We start from the raw sequence: 16985 nt of genomic DNA, 5'->3' as shown, positions 1-16985 counted from the left end.
TTACAATAACTTTAAATACCTTTTTATAACCTTTTTATCACTGAATACCTATGACTTATCTTACGTGAAACAATTACGATAGTCAATGACAAAATTAAGTAGTATCCGATTGTTTGCTCTAAACTAAAATTATGGCACTACTTTTGATACGAATTTTTGACAAATGTAGAAAGACCCTAGTCTTTTCTAACCTTTTTATGGAAATCGTCGAAAATTGTACTATTTGGATTTATTGAGGAGAATGTAACGGATTTCGTATCTTCAATTTGTCCGAAAACCAACGACATCCATTGAATAACCCAACAGTTTAGTGAATTTGAAATCGAAGGAAAACGCAAAGCTGATTTCGGAGAGAAACTGTTGATAATCTTCGTTCGTTTGAATGATCGTTGATCGTTTTGAATGATCGAATGTTAATGTTTTGAGTGACGTTGCGTCTGTTAGCAGACATTGTCGAGATATCAAAAGAACGTGTTGGCTTTATACTGTATAAGCATTTGACTATGAGCAAGCTCTGTTCATATTATCTGTTCTTCTGTTCATGTGTTGATTGGAGTTGGGCGTGTTGATGATTCTGAGCAATGTTTCGCAATTTCTAAACAAACTGGAATGTTTGCGTCGACATGAGGCAATGGATTAAAACATGAATTTATCACTTCATTCCGGAAGCAAAACGATCGTCACCTGAGTGGAGAGCAACTGGCGAAAGTTATCCTAATAGTAAGGAAATAAAAAATAAGTAAGTTAAATTGAAATTGAGTACAGTGTTCAAACAATGTTTCTGCTCAAAATGGCACGCAAACTTTTAGTTAGACCTAATGTACCGGTGCGAACACGAACGGATACTGACTCTGCTCGTACCCCTTTCGGCTGTTGCTCGGCTGCGCGGAGCTCTCACCACCGCGAACCGCGAGCTCAGAGCCAGCTCGCGCTGAACCAGTCACCACCGATCAGTGCTCCCGAACGGACGTCGTGCAGAAGCATAGGACGGGTTAAGTATCGGCGCGAAGAATCGGCAACGCGGAGAAATTACGCCCAATCGATCCTCCAGGGGCAGGCCAAGGCAGGTGCACGTGCGCGAGTTTTCCCCCTTACTCAGTTGTTGATCCACCAGGACCAAGAGAGGTCTGCCATCTGCCACCGACCGACCGACCGAACGACTTTTGGGTTGGGGTGACCTGCAAAGAAAGTTATCTTACCCCTCAGGAGGAGGAATCAACAATTTGGCCAGCGCAAGGCGAGTGTACGTGTACGTTTCGGCCGTTGAGGCCGTCAAACGGGACTCCTTCGAAGGAAGGTCCTGGGAAGTGTCTGTGCATGTGCTTGTCTGTGTGTGCGTGTGTGTCCTGGGGAGTCCAGACAACAAGACCACTACCGTCTTCCGGCATCAAACACCGAGGCGTCCAACGAGATCAACCCGCAGCAGCAGCTCCCCAGCGTGATCAACCGACAACCGACAACTGACCGTAGGCGAGGCTTGTTGCCTTGGGCCAGGTTTTTGTGTATTTGTGTGCGTGCATGAGTGTGTGCGAGAGTAATCCGCACAAAGTTCGGAACCAAAGCCACCCCGGAAGTCGGGCTCGACTGCCTGAATGTCCTGGACATTACCCGTTAGTGGCTTCCAGTAGATCACCCGCGCTGCGCGAAAGAATATGTTGAAGGTAAGGTGTATTAACGCACGGTACCAAATACCCATGGTACCAGTGACTTGACGTGCCCTGGCAACGTGCCCTAGGTTAGTTGCCAGTCAGTGATCTTCACTCAAATTCCTAGGCAGGTACACTAGAACCGTGTGTAGCCTACTAGCGCGCGCGAGTCGTCCAAGTGTGTCGTCCGAGTCCCCGGTTGTTGTTGGTGGTTAACAGCTCCAGAGCGGGACGTCCAGACGTCTGCATGTCTGAGTTGCGCGCTAGGTATCGCTAGACCCCCAAAAGGAACGAGAACTGTGACCGGGAACGCGTGACGTGGGTTAGATGCAACTCTTGAAGCTCTCTGTGGGTGCTGTGGGAAAACTGTCTAGAAGAACACGACGACAACGACGTCGACAGCGCTGGGTCACGATCCGCGTCACGTTCAGCTCTCGTCTGGCGCCCGATCGGTGATTTGCTGATAAACTGACAGCTTTCGTGGAGGGGGGGGGCGCCCCGGCTTTGAAAGATCGGAAGACGTCTGAAGGGGAAAACGGCGGCGTAGGCCATAAGCGAATCTTACACAACTGGGTCAAGCGATACTTGGCAGGCAGGCCGGCTGGCTGGCTCAGGCTGGATCACTTTAGCAACAATCTGTAGTAGCGGTTTGTTAGCGCTCACTCGGACGAGAAAGGTTAGCTGGAGGAGGAGAAGGGGCGGGGGCGTTGGATATCCATGACTACGGAAATTCGGGAGACCCTCTCTCTCTCGCTCTATCTGACGCTCCGTTTGAATCGTTCCCTCTGTTCGCGTGGCTCGAGCCAAACCGAGGCCTTTTTCGCGGTTCGCTTTTCTGTTTCCAACGTTTCCCCTGTGGAAGTCACGAAGTCCGGAGACTTAGCGTCGACTAGCGATCGTTGCAGGGACGTGCAACGTGTGCTACGGATGTGCATCTGAAACGGTTCCTTCCGGTAAACCGTTCAGTTGGGTTCGCGATCTTTCTTGGCCCGTTCCCGACCAGGGTTGCTTCGGTTCCTCGGGGGTTCCTTGCCACAAGTGGGTTTTGCCTTGTGGCCTTTTCAAATTGGTGGCTGTTGGAGTCGGGCCGACCTTCCACGAAAGCATAACGCACCCTCGGAAGACGTAAACAACCCTTGGGCCCGGGTTCGTAGTACCCAGTCTGGGCCAGCTCAGGAATTGGCGAAGATTTGGACAGCGGATCTGCTGATTCTGAGAATATATACACTTGTGCATTGCATTGTGTAGCTGGTTGAAGGTTGCTGGCAAAAGCCAAAATCGGATACGGGTCTAGGAGTACCGTGGGCTCTCGTGGGTAGGATGGTAAAGCTGCCTGATTGGCCAAACACCATCCCTCTTTCTTTTTTACCATCGGTCCGTAATCCTTCATGATCGTGCTAACCAAACCGAATGCTGGTGACCACGGGTCGGTTCGATGACCTAGCTCCGAGAAGGTCCGAGGAGGATCCTGCTCTGATGCCGTGAATGTCTTGTTGGGCGCTTTGGTGCCGTTTTTGCGGCAGTGGAACGGGGCGAAGAGCAAGAACGAAGAAAATAAAAATATAAACCTAGTTCGCGTGACCGGCCCTTCCGAGAAGTTGCGGGCAGGGGCCGTTTGCATCAGCCTGCAGACCCCCCACCACCCCTTGACCCCTTCCGTGCCAGGTCTCCGTGAAGCATTAACGGGCCGCATTTATGGTTTCTGGTTGATGTAGCGCTTCGCAGCAAAATAAAAAAAACAAAAACATTAAAATGGATCAGAGGTAAGCAAACCCAATTTAACCCTGCTACCCGCCCTAGGGGACCAGCCCTCTGGGGGCTTTCCGTGGCGCGGTGTCCCAAGAGGCCAAAGAGTGGTGTGAACCAGGATCTTCGGTTCTGAAACGCGTTCGTGTTCAGATAGCGGCCCAGATCGGGAGTTGGCATCAGAATTTTGTTTGTGGATTTTGATAACGCCAAAAGTCCATGAGCTATGGTTCGAATGGTTGGAGCATCTGACGATTTGGCATCACTAGATTTGACCCATAGCGACTTCTATCTTTTTCCATTCAAATGATGAGGTCATAACAACTATGGAAGCGTATTTTACAGCCCTGCCAGACAGACTCTCTTCTTCAGGGATGTTGGAATTTCGTTGGAACGCGGATGTTCAAGGAGACTGAATAGAATGAGTTTAATTCAAACCATAAAATTGTGTTTTGCTTGTCGAACCGCAAAACTTGTTGAACAACACATTTACCTTTACCCAGGTCCTCCTGGCACATCCTGATCGCAGTGCCGTGGCGTGGCGGTCGGTCCCGGAGCACCAAACAGCCGATCTGGGACCCCCAACACGATCCGAGGAAAGCAAAAGCGCTCGGCGTCGGCCTAGAGTATGACGCTGGAACTTGAAGTCGGGCAACGGGACTTTTTCCCGGGACTAGTAGTCGGTCCGTCGGCACGAAGGGGGATGGCGATCCGCAGTTTTTGCTGTTGATCACGTCCCACCGGCCGGCAACCGGTTCCTGAACGGTTCCACCCGGGGCCGCTAAGTGTGTCAGCGAGCTCGCGCGCGCGCGCGTGCTTGATGAGGTACAGTCGAAAGGTGAACGTACCTCAGGAGAAAAAGGTTGGAGAGGGGGAAGGGAAGGAGGGGAAACGCGAGCGTATGCGAGCGAGCGGCGAGCGAAAAGGAAAGTCCATGATCTCCAATATTCTCCAGGATCTCGGACTCGGCGTCGGACTCGGTCTCGGCTACGCAACGAGGTGTTCCACATAAACCCTTTGCGGTCGGGGAGACGACGGTGCCGCGGACCAGTAGAGTAGACGATGGCAGTAGAAAGTGAACAGAGCCCCTCGGGGCGGGGGGCCTGCTGCCTGCCTCGCTGATTAATGGGAAATGGGGAAAAAAGGTGGCGAACAGAGAAGCGAAAAGAAAATCGCGCCTCGATGAAACCTCGGCGCAGCAGGAGCACACAGAGCGCCGTTGCTTTGTGGAGCGAGACTTGCGCTTGCGTCTGCGTGCGTGTGGGTGGGTGGGTGGCCAGCGACCCGGCCCGGCCGTAGCCTTGTTTCTTCTTGCCTTACTTTCTTTCGTCGCCGCGCGCTAGGTCACTCGCGACGTCTTGACGTGACGAGAGAGCGGTCAGTGGTACATATAGAGGGGAACTGGTAACACCCGATTGAGCGGTAACACAGGGTGCCACCTTCGTCTGCTCTCAATGTGCGACGATTTCCCTTTTGCTACTTCCTTCCGTGCCGTGCTCCTTCCTTTGATTACCTTTACCTTTTCAACAATCTATCGAAGACTCCTAGAGACCGAGAGAGAGAGAGAGAGAGAAAAACAACAGAACACGACGGCAACTACGGGACTACGAAACTGAGTAACTTCATACGTCTGGCAGACAATTGGAGAGCCCTTCGTAATTCTCGAGAAAAGCCTGAAGAAGACAATCCGACGGACTGTTTCCCTGCACAATTTCCCTGCTCCCGACTTGTCCCTCCACACGTACAGGGGGGTACAGAACTCCGTATCTCTGAACATTTTCCCTCTCGGACGCGGCATGTGAGTAATGAGGGTTCTGCCTACAACTCTCGAGCTTCGATCGTCCGGACACAAGATGTGGATGTGGAGTAGAGTCTTCACACCGAAGCCTTGACCTTGCTGGCTGCTAGAGCACCTCTAGCGCGAAGCTCCCCCGTTATGCCGTTGCTCCCACGTGTCGTTCCACCCGTGATCTATAGGGTGATCCATCTAATGTTTGAAGTTTTAGACTACCGATTACTTGACGTTTTAAAACGTCAAACGTGGTGGAGTGGTTGGTAGTAGTTCGTTGGATGGCTGAAGCCAGTCCAGAGGACTCTCGCTATATGATCTCGGTGAGGGCGTTAGATGACAGCTGAAGAGAGAGAGAGGCAGAGGTAGAGTAAGGAAAGCGCGGGCGCGCGCTGGCTTGTTGAAGGTCGACTCCGTCGACGGCTGCCATGAGCGGTGGGTGTGTTGATGCAACCACCCATCCTGATCGATCCGATCGCATGTTCCGCCGGCCGCCGCGGTCGGCGTAGCCTTCAGGTCGAAGATCTCAGTCGAAAGCCGATGTCGGCGATGATGGAGGACGTCGATTTTGCGGAGTGACAGCAGATGTTCGATGATGCATCGAAGGGTTGCTGTGCTTCTCGCTCGGCGCTCCGTGGGTTGGCTTGTGTTGCGGGGGCTGCTAGCGGCCTTCCAGGAGCGCTTCGGGTTTTGCGCAAGTTGCCCATCAGCCTACCAACTGAATGTTTAGAATAATATATTGGACTTCCTTCACCTGCGCCCAGCTGTGAAAATGTGGCAAGCGAAGAACCGGGCGATCCACGTGCCATTTCGGGAAATCAAACCGTGAAAGCGATCGTGCCGAGCCTCGCCTCACCTCGCCTCGGCGGTTGACGGTTTGCGCAAGCAGCCCACGGTACCACCGGCACCGGCTACGGCTTCTAGGATGGGCGGACTTAGTAGGTCATCGTCAGGGTGTCGGGTTCTCGCGCCACCGTCACGGAGTCACGGATGAGCTCACCCCGAGCAGTGAGTTGATATTATGCGTTTGCGGTCGTTTGTTGTTGTTGTTGTGGTTGTGGCCGCCATTGTCACCTACCACGGAGCCAGCCACGGGGGCGCACACAAAAAGCTGATGAAGCGATCAGCTCAGTAAATAGTGACCAAGAAAATAACAAACTCGTAGACCAGCACTCTAGTCCGAGACCAGAGCCCGAGCCTTTCCACCGCTGGTGCCGAGAGTTGCCGGAACGGAAATTGGTTCGGTAAACGGGCGCGCGCGACTCTCTCTAAAATTACAACAACAACAAACAAAGATCCCAAACGGAACGTTGGGCAGACCATAGCAAAAACCCGCTCTGCCTGGTTTGTTTTGCTGCTACCTGCTGGCGTGGCCACTTCCTGGTAGCTTGGGCTTCCGGGGGGCCGGTCCCCTGGCAGGAAGATCTCACTGTTTCTCGTCGTCTCGCGTCGGAAAAAAGTCACCATCGCTGTCACTAAGTAGGTTGGGCGCGCATTCCCGAGGATTGGCCGGAGCGCGCGCGCGCCAGGGAATGCGGACCAGACTCGCTTCGAGAAAGTGGTTCCGTTTTTCTTCCGTCTCTTCTTCCGGCTCGATCTCCTTTTCGATCGACAAAATAAAAAAGTAGGAAAAATGCGACTTCGAACGCCACAACGCGCTGTGGCGCCCCGCTACAACGGGCTGCTGGTGTGGTGGAAGAAAGCTAGCCCGTGTCGGTGGAGTTGGGGGCTCCAGTGATACGAGTGATTTCTGTTCGGTGAAAGTGAAAATCGGTCGCACCGTTGAGCCGCACCCATAGGAATTGGCGTCGGATGGCTTATTTGAAATTCGGAAGAGGAGACCAACAGCTGTCAAATTGGGGTGGCTCGGTTCGAGTAGAGCTCTCCCAAGAGCTCACCGCCGCGAAATTTGTCGCCTACCAACTTTCGTAGGAACTTTCGAAATTTTGAAACCGCCTGGGCTCACGCTTCAGTGGGCTGGTCGTGACATGAGAATGATGGACGACGAACCAGGCCGCAAAATTCTCGTCGGGGTGTTACGACCAGCGTTACCGGCTGCTCCATCTATAAATATACTCCTGTGACCAACAAATACCAGGGAACCAGGTTTCCTGGATTGCCGTGGTGTGGTGTATCAAGAATTCCTTCCAAATGGCCCAACCTGTCAACAAAGAATGCCTCGATGGTGTAATTCTGAGCCTCGAAAAATAGCACACTTGTGGACGAACAATTCTTTGTGCACTTGCATCAGGATAATGCATCTTCTCCATCTTTCGATGATCGTTTCGAACACTACAAGTCCCCATACATGCTGTCACTTGGGTCACTGTTGCCCACTGTTGTCGCAGCAGCAGCAAAAAATATTGGTCAGATGTGGGTTCCGGTTCCAACGATGCTTGACTAGTGCAAGGATCGCCGACTCGCCGTGCAATCGCTGCTAAGGAGCGATACAACTCGCGCCACACTCTTCCCGGGATCGGGATCCCTGAAACCGTAAGCCTCTACCTGAAGTACTGGTGCAAGCGCAACGACGGGAGCAGAACGACGTTGGCCGCGAGACCGGAAAGAAGCCCGTGCGCTCATTTTGCGCATCGTTAATCGCAACTAACTATCTTGCATATTTGCTTGCTTACTTACTTCCCCGGCATCCGGTAACCGGCTGACCGGAGCGGCGGTGGCCTGCAATAATGCTGCTCCCTCGTCACGCCTTCGTCCAGACCAGACTGCAACACCGCATGCAGGTCGCTGCTCGCTCGCAGTCTTGTGTGTTCACAAACTATGGCGATCCACTCCTTCTAGAAGCTCCTGCTGCAAGGCGAACGGAACGATTGGAAATTATAACACGCCCGCAACGCGCGCATAACGGAGACCGCTCCGACCGCTGGCCGTTTTTCGGCATATTTTAGCATAGAACTGTCTTCAGCATAGCGCATACGAGAGCGCCTAATTAGGATCATTACAGCCCGGGAGCGCCCAAACAGTTACTCGTTCCATTCCCGGGGCCGGGTTGCCCCGTCATTGCCTCAGCCCGTTTGCTGGGCTCGCTGTTGGATTTTTTTTTGGTTCCGTTGTATTTTGTTCTCCGCCGTGAGTCGCTTTCCCACTTTTCCTGCTGATGTGTGTGTGTGTGTGTGTGTGTGTGTGTGTGTGTGTGTGTGCGGTGGAAAGTGGTTGATGATTGGTTGTAGTAATATGAGGAGCCGGATCAACAGTCCTCGTTTGCGTTTGCGTCGTGGTCGGGTTTTGAGCTTTAGTTTTATGATTTTAAACCATTCTATCAAATTGGAGCATCTCATAGTGGACCACTCCCGGCAAGTTCCCTGCGCGGAGTAAGCGGTCCAGACCGGCAGATGAATTTGCCCGTGTGCCCGTCAGCATTCGTCGGTCGGGAGTTGGAGTTGGAGATTGACGTCGGCATTGTCAAGAGTCTTAAATGGTGACATCATTCGCCCCGTGGTACTTCCTCGCCTAGCTTGCCTAATCCGATTGTTCTATGCAGTTAACATTGGACAGCAAATTAACGCCACATTCTTCTCGGAATGCGGAACGGGACGCAGAGAGAACCCAAAAGGGAAACAACGTTCACCTAGAATCCAAAAACTGGGCTGCAATAAAAGTTAAAGACGCCCCCCCCATCATAAAGACATGTAGTCCAGAACACCGACTGGTAATCCTACCGGAACCGGAAGTAGGTTAAAGATGGCCGGAACCGAAAACCGCCCAGAAGAACGTGGGAAACACTCGCATGACGTGCTTTGTGCTTGTTACTGATTATCGGACCCCACCAACTTCGTCGACCTGGTTCAGTTATTGTGTAAAAGATGTTAAAGATGCAGCTCGCCCAGAATTTTGAGCCATTTGCGCCTGTGGCGTGGTAAAGCAGCTCAACCGGGGGCCACACCAGTACTAACGGCCAGGAAGGTTCTACTTCGAGGAGTATTTGGTGGGACTCGAAAGGAATAATTTATTATGAGCTGCTTCCGTGTGGACCAACACATTGACTTCAGATCTTCACTCGTCAACAACTGGACCGCTTGAAGCTAGGACCGATTGACCAGAAACACCCAGTGATCCCAGAATGGCAACAAATGGCAACAAAATGGCAATGGCAATTAAAAATGGCAACAAATTATACAACAAATTTGACGGTGCGCATTTTGGACGCAAACCGGACCGTCGGAACGGTTTTAGATAAAGTTGTGGATTTCACACAAAAACTAGTGGCTTTCTTTTTCCTCAACCTTATATAATCTAACATGACGGATGATGCGCGCAAGATCGGACAGAAGATACGAACGCGGTGGGTAAGAATGTGAAACGCTTATTAACTGCATAAGAACTGTATGTGCTGTTATGTCTGTCTCTGTGTGTGTGTGTGTGTGTGTCGAAAAAGCAGTGAAAACGCCAAACACAAACAAACAATTAATGGGAGAGCAGCAAACAAAGAAACTGCGGCAGAAACAATTTCCCTGTTTTCTCTCATACTCGCCACGCAAATGTCGGTGGCTTCTTCGTTCGTTTTTTTTTTTACTTTTCTGTTGCTTTCGGGGCGCGGAAAGTTGGCGCGGATCACGCGGACTTTTTCTTTGTTCGGGGCCCGGGCCATTGCCACGCGCGCGCCCGCGCCTATTCCTTTTCCGTCGCCCAACCCCCGGTGCGGGTTGAGTTTATGCTCATTATGATCGCGCCGTCTTGGCGCGAGCGATGCGATGCGCTGCGATGGATGATGTGAGCAATGTGAGCCCTTATGTGGGGGGCGGCAGCGTGAGCATAATGTACGACAGCGCCTCTCCCGCTCCCCCTGGTGGGATAGTAGTGATCGGAGGGGGATCGCAAAAAATTTCGTGGAAGAAGTAGAAAATCGTAATCGAATTTTAAACTCACCGCGCCCGTCATCGTAACGGGCGTAACGCTGGGCGCGCGCATAACTGATGCTCGGATGGTGTCCGTGGGAACGCGAGCATTAATGGTTAGCTAAATCCCGCGCGTGTACCATAATACCGCGGAGATGGTGCTACGCATAACTGTGCTTTTGTTTTCGACAGAGAGAGAGAGAGAGAGAGAGCGAAAAACTGCGGCACTAAAAAGGCGAGGTTCAGGTGCGTAACTGGCCTCAGGTGATGGGCAAGGTGACAAATGATCCCGGTCGCCAATTAGCGCGCGTTCGGCGTGGGGCAAGACGGTGGAAAAAGTTCCCCCAATTTCTCGCTGGTAACGAGTTCCCATTCTCGGCATTCTTTAGTTTACTTCATTTTATGTTTATATTTATTTTGACCCCGGGACCCCCAGGCTCCTGATCCGCCGGGAGAGCCCGGGTAAGGTTTGATGGTGCGGTCCGGAAAAGGCCTCAGCCCTTACACGGGACAAAAGACTTGGGGACAACGCACTGCCCGGCCCGGCGATTCCCACCGGCCGAACCTTAATTAGTTAATTACGGTGGCCAGTAACAGTGACTGACCCCCCGGATAGCGCCACCAAACGGTGGAGTTTTCACTTGCGAGTGTCCCAGTGAGGAGAATCCCACTGGGTTAGTGAGTGGCTGAACCTTGCCCACTTTGCCCAGGATCGCTTCCGAGGTCTGCGCCGTATCCCCGGTGTAGATCGGTGTACTCTAGTCCCCAAAATAATAGGATTACTAGGGCAATCCTATTATTTTGGACCAGTAGTCCGATCGTTTGGGACTCTCACAAAGGTGCGACTTCTGGGCAAACCCTCCGTTGGGACCAAACACTTCTTTGACCACACTCTTCTTTTCTCTCTGACAAGTGTCAGTGACAGTGAGGCCAGGGCCAGAACTTTTTGGGGGCTTTTACTCGCTCTCTCGCGACGACCAAACAAAGCAAAGTGGGAACCTGGTTTACGCGTGGCCCCGCTCTAGTTGTCCGCGATGGGGCTAACCGTCTGGGGCCAATTTAGAGTGGTTTGGTGCGAACCTGGGCGGGGGAGGGCAAGGCAACGCTGGTCAAGAAGAAATTTCATTAACGTCTACGTACTTCATCTCTGACTGACGCCGGATTTGAAGACCTGACGCAGGCTGATGGCGCGACCGTTGCCTTGATTTGATGGCTAGATTTGGGTCACGTCTTGGGCGCACGGTGTGGCCAAGGGTTTTGCACTTGACACCGGGCTGGGTGGGTGGGTGGTCTGTGGGCTCTCCCAGAAATTTCACAAGCCGCCATCTGCCGCAATCTCGGTGGACCCGCGCGAACCGCCCACAAGTAACGCCACCACAAGACACTTGGAGAAGGTTCACCGGATCACCTTTCCTGGGAGCGCATCAAGTACTTGGCGGGCGTGTCATCGCAGTTCCACAATTCCGCGTCCGAGGGCACTGTTTTGATTAAAGTTCGTCGTGGTTCTGCTGGGGCCGGACTATCCTAAATACGGCCACCGTTCGTTGAGAAAAACAAAAGAAAAACTATGTGTCATCCGGAGGTTGATTGATGGCCTCGCCGTGGCGTGGTGACGAAAGCGAATCACTTAACCTGGTCCCCTTTTAGGGACAAGCATTTCGGAGGGCAAAACCGACCTGATTGTCTCTGTGTGCTTTGTTGCGGCACCCTTGCCGTTATACACCACCTCGGCAGCATCATCTTGATAATTAAACATGTATGAAAAATGACCAACTGATGGCGCTCAGATCGTTCGCACGTAATCGGCGTAGGTCTTGTTTCTAACATTTACGATAAACTATTTCTAACGAATGCACTGCACCATGGACGAAGCTCGAAACTTCCGACAGACTCTTTCCCAATTTTCCGTTCGTTCACTAGCCCAGTCCTCAACTCGAAACAGTCTTCAAACTGATGGTTCGTTTATTAATTTGTCGTAATTCGTAGTGGTACGGGTAAAAAAAGACTGGATTTGTGGAGAGACAGTTCTTGATGTTCGCTTGACCAGGAAGTGTTTCTTATCATAATTTCGTAATCATTTCTAGATTACTTCTGGCAATCTTCTGACAGACAGGCGATCTGTTGGTTAAGGATTGACTCTGCGGCAAGCAAACTTGAGAACTGTACTCAGAATTCGCGGCCATTGGTGAAACTGCGTTCGGAAGTTGGGAAAATGTCACGTAATTCAAGTCTACTTAACGACAATAGTCGAGGACAGTTGCGAGTACTGCGAGACCTACGTCACACCATTTCGGTGAGCGCTACAGGTAGATCCCCAAGTGTATCAAACAGTTCATTTAGACAAACCCATCGGACATTTTCAACTTAGTTTTGCAGTGGCCCCGGCGAGAAGTAGTAACGGAAGTTCGTGTTCGTTGCGGGCGCCCGGAATGCCGCGTATTGCGGAAAGGCAAAACCTGCGGATCGCCACACATTGTCAGGTGCGAGTCTGGGAAATACCCGGGTGCCCGGGTTCCCAGCGCTTCCCTCCGATCGCTGGGAGGTCGTTTCGTAACAATATTTCTGAATCCCCCCCAAAAACGTGATCCGCTTCTTGTGGAACCGCGTTCCACGGGAGTGTCACGGGTCAGCCCCCGGGTCCCCGGGCACCGGCCTGGGCATTCTGGGTTTCCTGAGCCACAAACATTTTCGGATGTTTCCACGGATGTTGGCCCCATTCACCATTACCGGCCCAACGCGGGGCCGATCTGGGCGGTCCGATAGGCGTCCGACGGGGCGTAGTACCGAGTCTGGGTTAATAGGGGTCGTGTTTCAAGTGTCGGTAGTGGCGCCGTCCGGCAATGAAGTGAAGGTGCCTTGAGATCTGTTGGGAACGAAAACGAAGAGCTGTCCGGAAAAGTTCCAAAAACGAATAATTCCAGAAATGGCACCAAAAGTGACACCTCACAGCTGTTTAGCGGTGCGATTCGCTTACGAAACTTGCCATCGGAAGGGCTGGCAATCGGGTTGGCTACGCTCCTTAGCATATCCTGAGACACATCCAGAATGAGTGACGACCTCGTAGTCGCTCAGCTTTGCGCCCCCCTGTTTCTTCTTCGTCATATCCGCCGAACAATCGCCGAACGGTCTTGGCCTTGGAACCACCAGTGTCAGTGTCTCTCTTGCTTTCTGTAACGGTGTGTTTTTACGGACAGAGTTCGGTGCGCTCTCCTAACACTCTCTCGGTCCACTCTGTGTCCTCTTTGCGGGGCCGAGGCCGTGGCAAAAGTGAAAATGGGCCACCACCTTCCCTACCCCTTTCTCCGCCACCCCCCTCCCATATCCTTCCACTTTCAGCCACACGAGCACCCGGGGCGGGGGGTGGAAATCTCCCTGCCTCCGCTAATTGCCTGGTATTAGCGGACTACCAGAGGAGGTTGGTGGTTGGGCTCAGGGGCCGCCTGGGGGGTGCTCGGTTGGTGGTATATCCGACCCACCCAGCCAGCGGGGTGAGGTGGGCAGTGTTGGTCGATGGAAGTTATGTTTGTTTGCACCGATCGGCACCGATTTTCTCTTATTTCCTTTCGAAAACCGCGCGAACCCGCGAATTGCCTATCTCTCTCTCTCTCTCTCTCTCTCTCGTCTCGCTTTGTGTTTCATGCACGCACTTGTACCCCCTCCCGCCCCGTAGCTACTGCTGACGGTGCTTTCCTTCTTCGGGTGCAAGTTTCGAATCGGCCGCGGTTGGACCCAACTTTCTCTCGCGTTTGGGGAGTCCAGTGGTCCAAACACCACCACACTAAACAAAAGACCGAGATTTTCACCCCCTTTTCCGCGGTGGCAGGGGAACAGGGGGGGTTTACCGTGGCGCGCGATGGCGGTTGACGATTAGAACCGGTGCCAAAGGGCCACAGAATGTTGCCCTTTTCAAAGACCGAGCGATTCCGACTGCGGGACTCGGGATTATGCTTTGGTGTAGTGGAAAACCAGCATAAACACAAAAAGCGTTGCGCGGGGGGGTGGGGGTTGTCAATGATTTCACACTCCGCTGTTTGCCTCGAGCCCACTCCCCGCCCCCAAGGGGCAGCAGTTCCTCCGAGAGGCGGACTCGAGACCCGGAACCAATTAAGGAAAACGTTCGTCTCTCTGTTTCTCTCTTTCGTCTCTCTGTTTCTCTCTCTCTATCTCTCTTTTCTTTCGTTCTGCGCCATCGAGCACGGCCAAACTCTCCTCGAACCCTCCCCCCGCGACACCCCTTCTTGCGGCTTCTTTTTAATTACACGGGTTCGACGGCGACGACGACGGTGGCGAAATGAAGCATCGCGTTCATCGCTTCATTTGCTGCGAACATAAAAGAAGCATAAAGCGTGACAAAGGCGTCGCGCGGTGGCGCCTGCGGGGAGGCCGGATTATGCGTGCAGATCTGGAGTTGGATCGGGACCCGCAACCCGCAAGAGATACCGAGGACGGGCGCAGGCGACGGCTCGGTTTTTTAATGCGATTCTTGCCCTCTACAATATTAATTGTGGAGTGGCAGGAGATAGGAGGGGTGGTGGAGGGGAGGGGGGAGCTTACCGAAATGCGGAGGCACACGGAGAGGCAATTCGCCCAAAATGCGGCTTTCCAATTTTGTTTTCATCGGTCGGTTTAGGATCGTTCGGTTTTTACGCCATTTGACAGATGTTGTCAGACAGAATTTCCTAATTCTCAACATCCAGCTTTGCTTACATTCAGGGATCATTGATACAAATGGTCACCCAGTACTTCCTACAATCCTCTGGTGGAGCAAGTTTCTTGAATGTTCTTGGCTAAACGTTAACATCTTGACTGTCGAGATACTGCATTATTATTTTAGCTTTGAGAGTCAGTACCTTCCCAGTTCCATATGCCCGGTTGGTTTACACAGAGAAAAGTTCACCTCTTCCGCGCCGAACGTACAGTCGACCCTGACTGTAGTTGAACTGTCTTAACTGACGACTCGTCAGTCCGGAGCACTTCTTTCCCAGCGTGAAGAAGCTTTCAAAGCATTCCGATAGCAGAAATGCCATTGCTCTTTTGCAAGTTGGCCTTTGCTTACATGTGGCAATTTGTTAGCTACGTGGCCAGATTCGTATGGCTCTTTTAGTCTACGTCGGATGCTGCTTCTTTACCCTCTGCGATTCCAAAAAAATATATTCTCATATTTTTCAGCAGCTAAACTTCTTTTCGCTATCCACTGTATGTAGGATTCATCTCACATAGAACTGTCAATAATTCGGTCCGAGATTCGGTTCATTTTCGTGCTCAACAACAGCAGTCCTAACGGTATAAATACGGCCGTAAGTGCGTAAGATTAAAACCAAATACCGGTACCGGGTATTGATAGAAAGTGAGAACCAGATATCGGAGGGGAACCAGATATAGCTTCGAATTCGGAAAGGTGTAAAAGCTCTATATCCCGCTACCGCAAACAAGCGGCTCGCGGCAATCGCCTCTTCCGTACGCGGCGCGATTGGGGGCCCCGACCTAGGCCGGGGTCCGGTGCAGTCAGGTGTCTTAGGTGACCTAAATACTGTTTAAACTCAATACACGCCCATTGGCTCGGTGTTGGTGCTGATGCTAGCCCGTCGAAGGAATGTGTGCAAGCACGTGCACTTGTGTTTGCGTCTGCGGAGCGGTTCGAGCTTTCTATTTACTGTTCCGTCGCCGATCGGGACCGGTCCATGGGCCTTAGTGGACTCGACACGATCGACGAAGTCCAGTGTAATCCGTGTGTTGGTAGGCCCTACAAGCACAATAAATCTCAATGTTAACGCCGTAACGATTGATGTAGTTGGGACTTTCAACAACTTCCGTACCTGTATGGGTACCAGGCGCGCACCCTCTATCTCTCTCTGTCGGTGTAATGTGAACGCAAAGGTGCGGTTACCCTTTGGCAAACGTCGGCTAATTCTTCCCTTTAATTCGTGCCAGCGAAAGAGCGAGAGTCTATCCATTTGAAAGGTTGCGAAGGTAACCAGCGCGTGGCGGGGATTTGCTGATCCGTCGAATACAGATCTAGGCCGAGCTGAAAACTATAGAACCCCCCGTCACCTACACAGACTGGACTTGGTCTGATTTCGGTAGTCCCCCCATGATGACGACCACCAAGAAATTGGTCGTCTTATGACACACAAAATTTAGCCAGGAAGAATGAAAATCCAACGGCCAACATGGAATCACATCGATGAGGTGCAGCTTGGTTGGCGTTCACTTGCTCTCTCGGTTGCAAACCCAAGGTGGAGCATCCTCATCCCTGGAGCGAGCATCTCTTGAGATCTCCCCCCGGGCGGATTGCGAAATACTGTAGCAAAGAGCTGTGCGGTCGGAGTAGTTATAGAGTGTTGACCAGATTTGCGCAGTGAAATCACGTCGAGCTGTTCCACGAAAGGGAACGTCGGGAAAGACTTTCTCGGTGGAGATGCACGCTGCACTTTGGCGGATTGGCGAGTGGTTCAGGTCTGCCCAGGAATGTCAGGCGCCGTCGGCTGCTGGACTTTCGCACGAAACCGGAAACCGCAGTCCTCGCGGGGGCCAGCGCAGAATCACGCGTTAGAAAGTTCATTTTAAACGGAAGCCAAACACACAGGCCTGCGTACCCGGGGGCCATCTTCTTCCCCGTCAGCCAAGGTGCTTTTATGGCAGATTTATCATCACCATCGGTTCCACCCAGGGCGATGGGATGATGCTGCCACTGGTTTTTAGTGCCACTCTGGCTGGCTGGTGCTGGCGGCACCTTTCTGAATGAAAGTCGTGGCCGTCCTCGTACGGAGATTCGTAGATGGCACGCCACGCACACGCAAGGAGGAAGTGGAATCTCTCTCTTCTTCGTTTCTGCGAAACCTCACGTACGAAACGAATTCACTTTCGAATTTGACGTCTTCTATCAAACGGTTGTTGACTTTGCCGCCGCCGCCGCCGCAGGTTGGTCCCGGGGTGCAAGGAACTACTCTA

The sequence above is a fragment of the Anopheles cruzii genome, chromosome X (genome assembly GCF_943734635.1).
Source record: "Anopheles cruzii chromosome X, idAnoCruzAS_RS32_06, whole genome shotgun sequence".
NCBI lineage: Eukaryota > Metazoa > Arthropoda > Insecta > Diptera > Culicidae > Anopheles > Anopheles cruzii.
Note: the sequence above shows the minus strand (reverse complement) of the source record.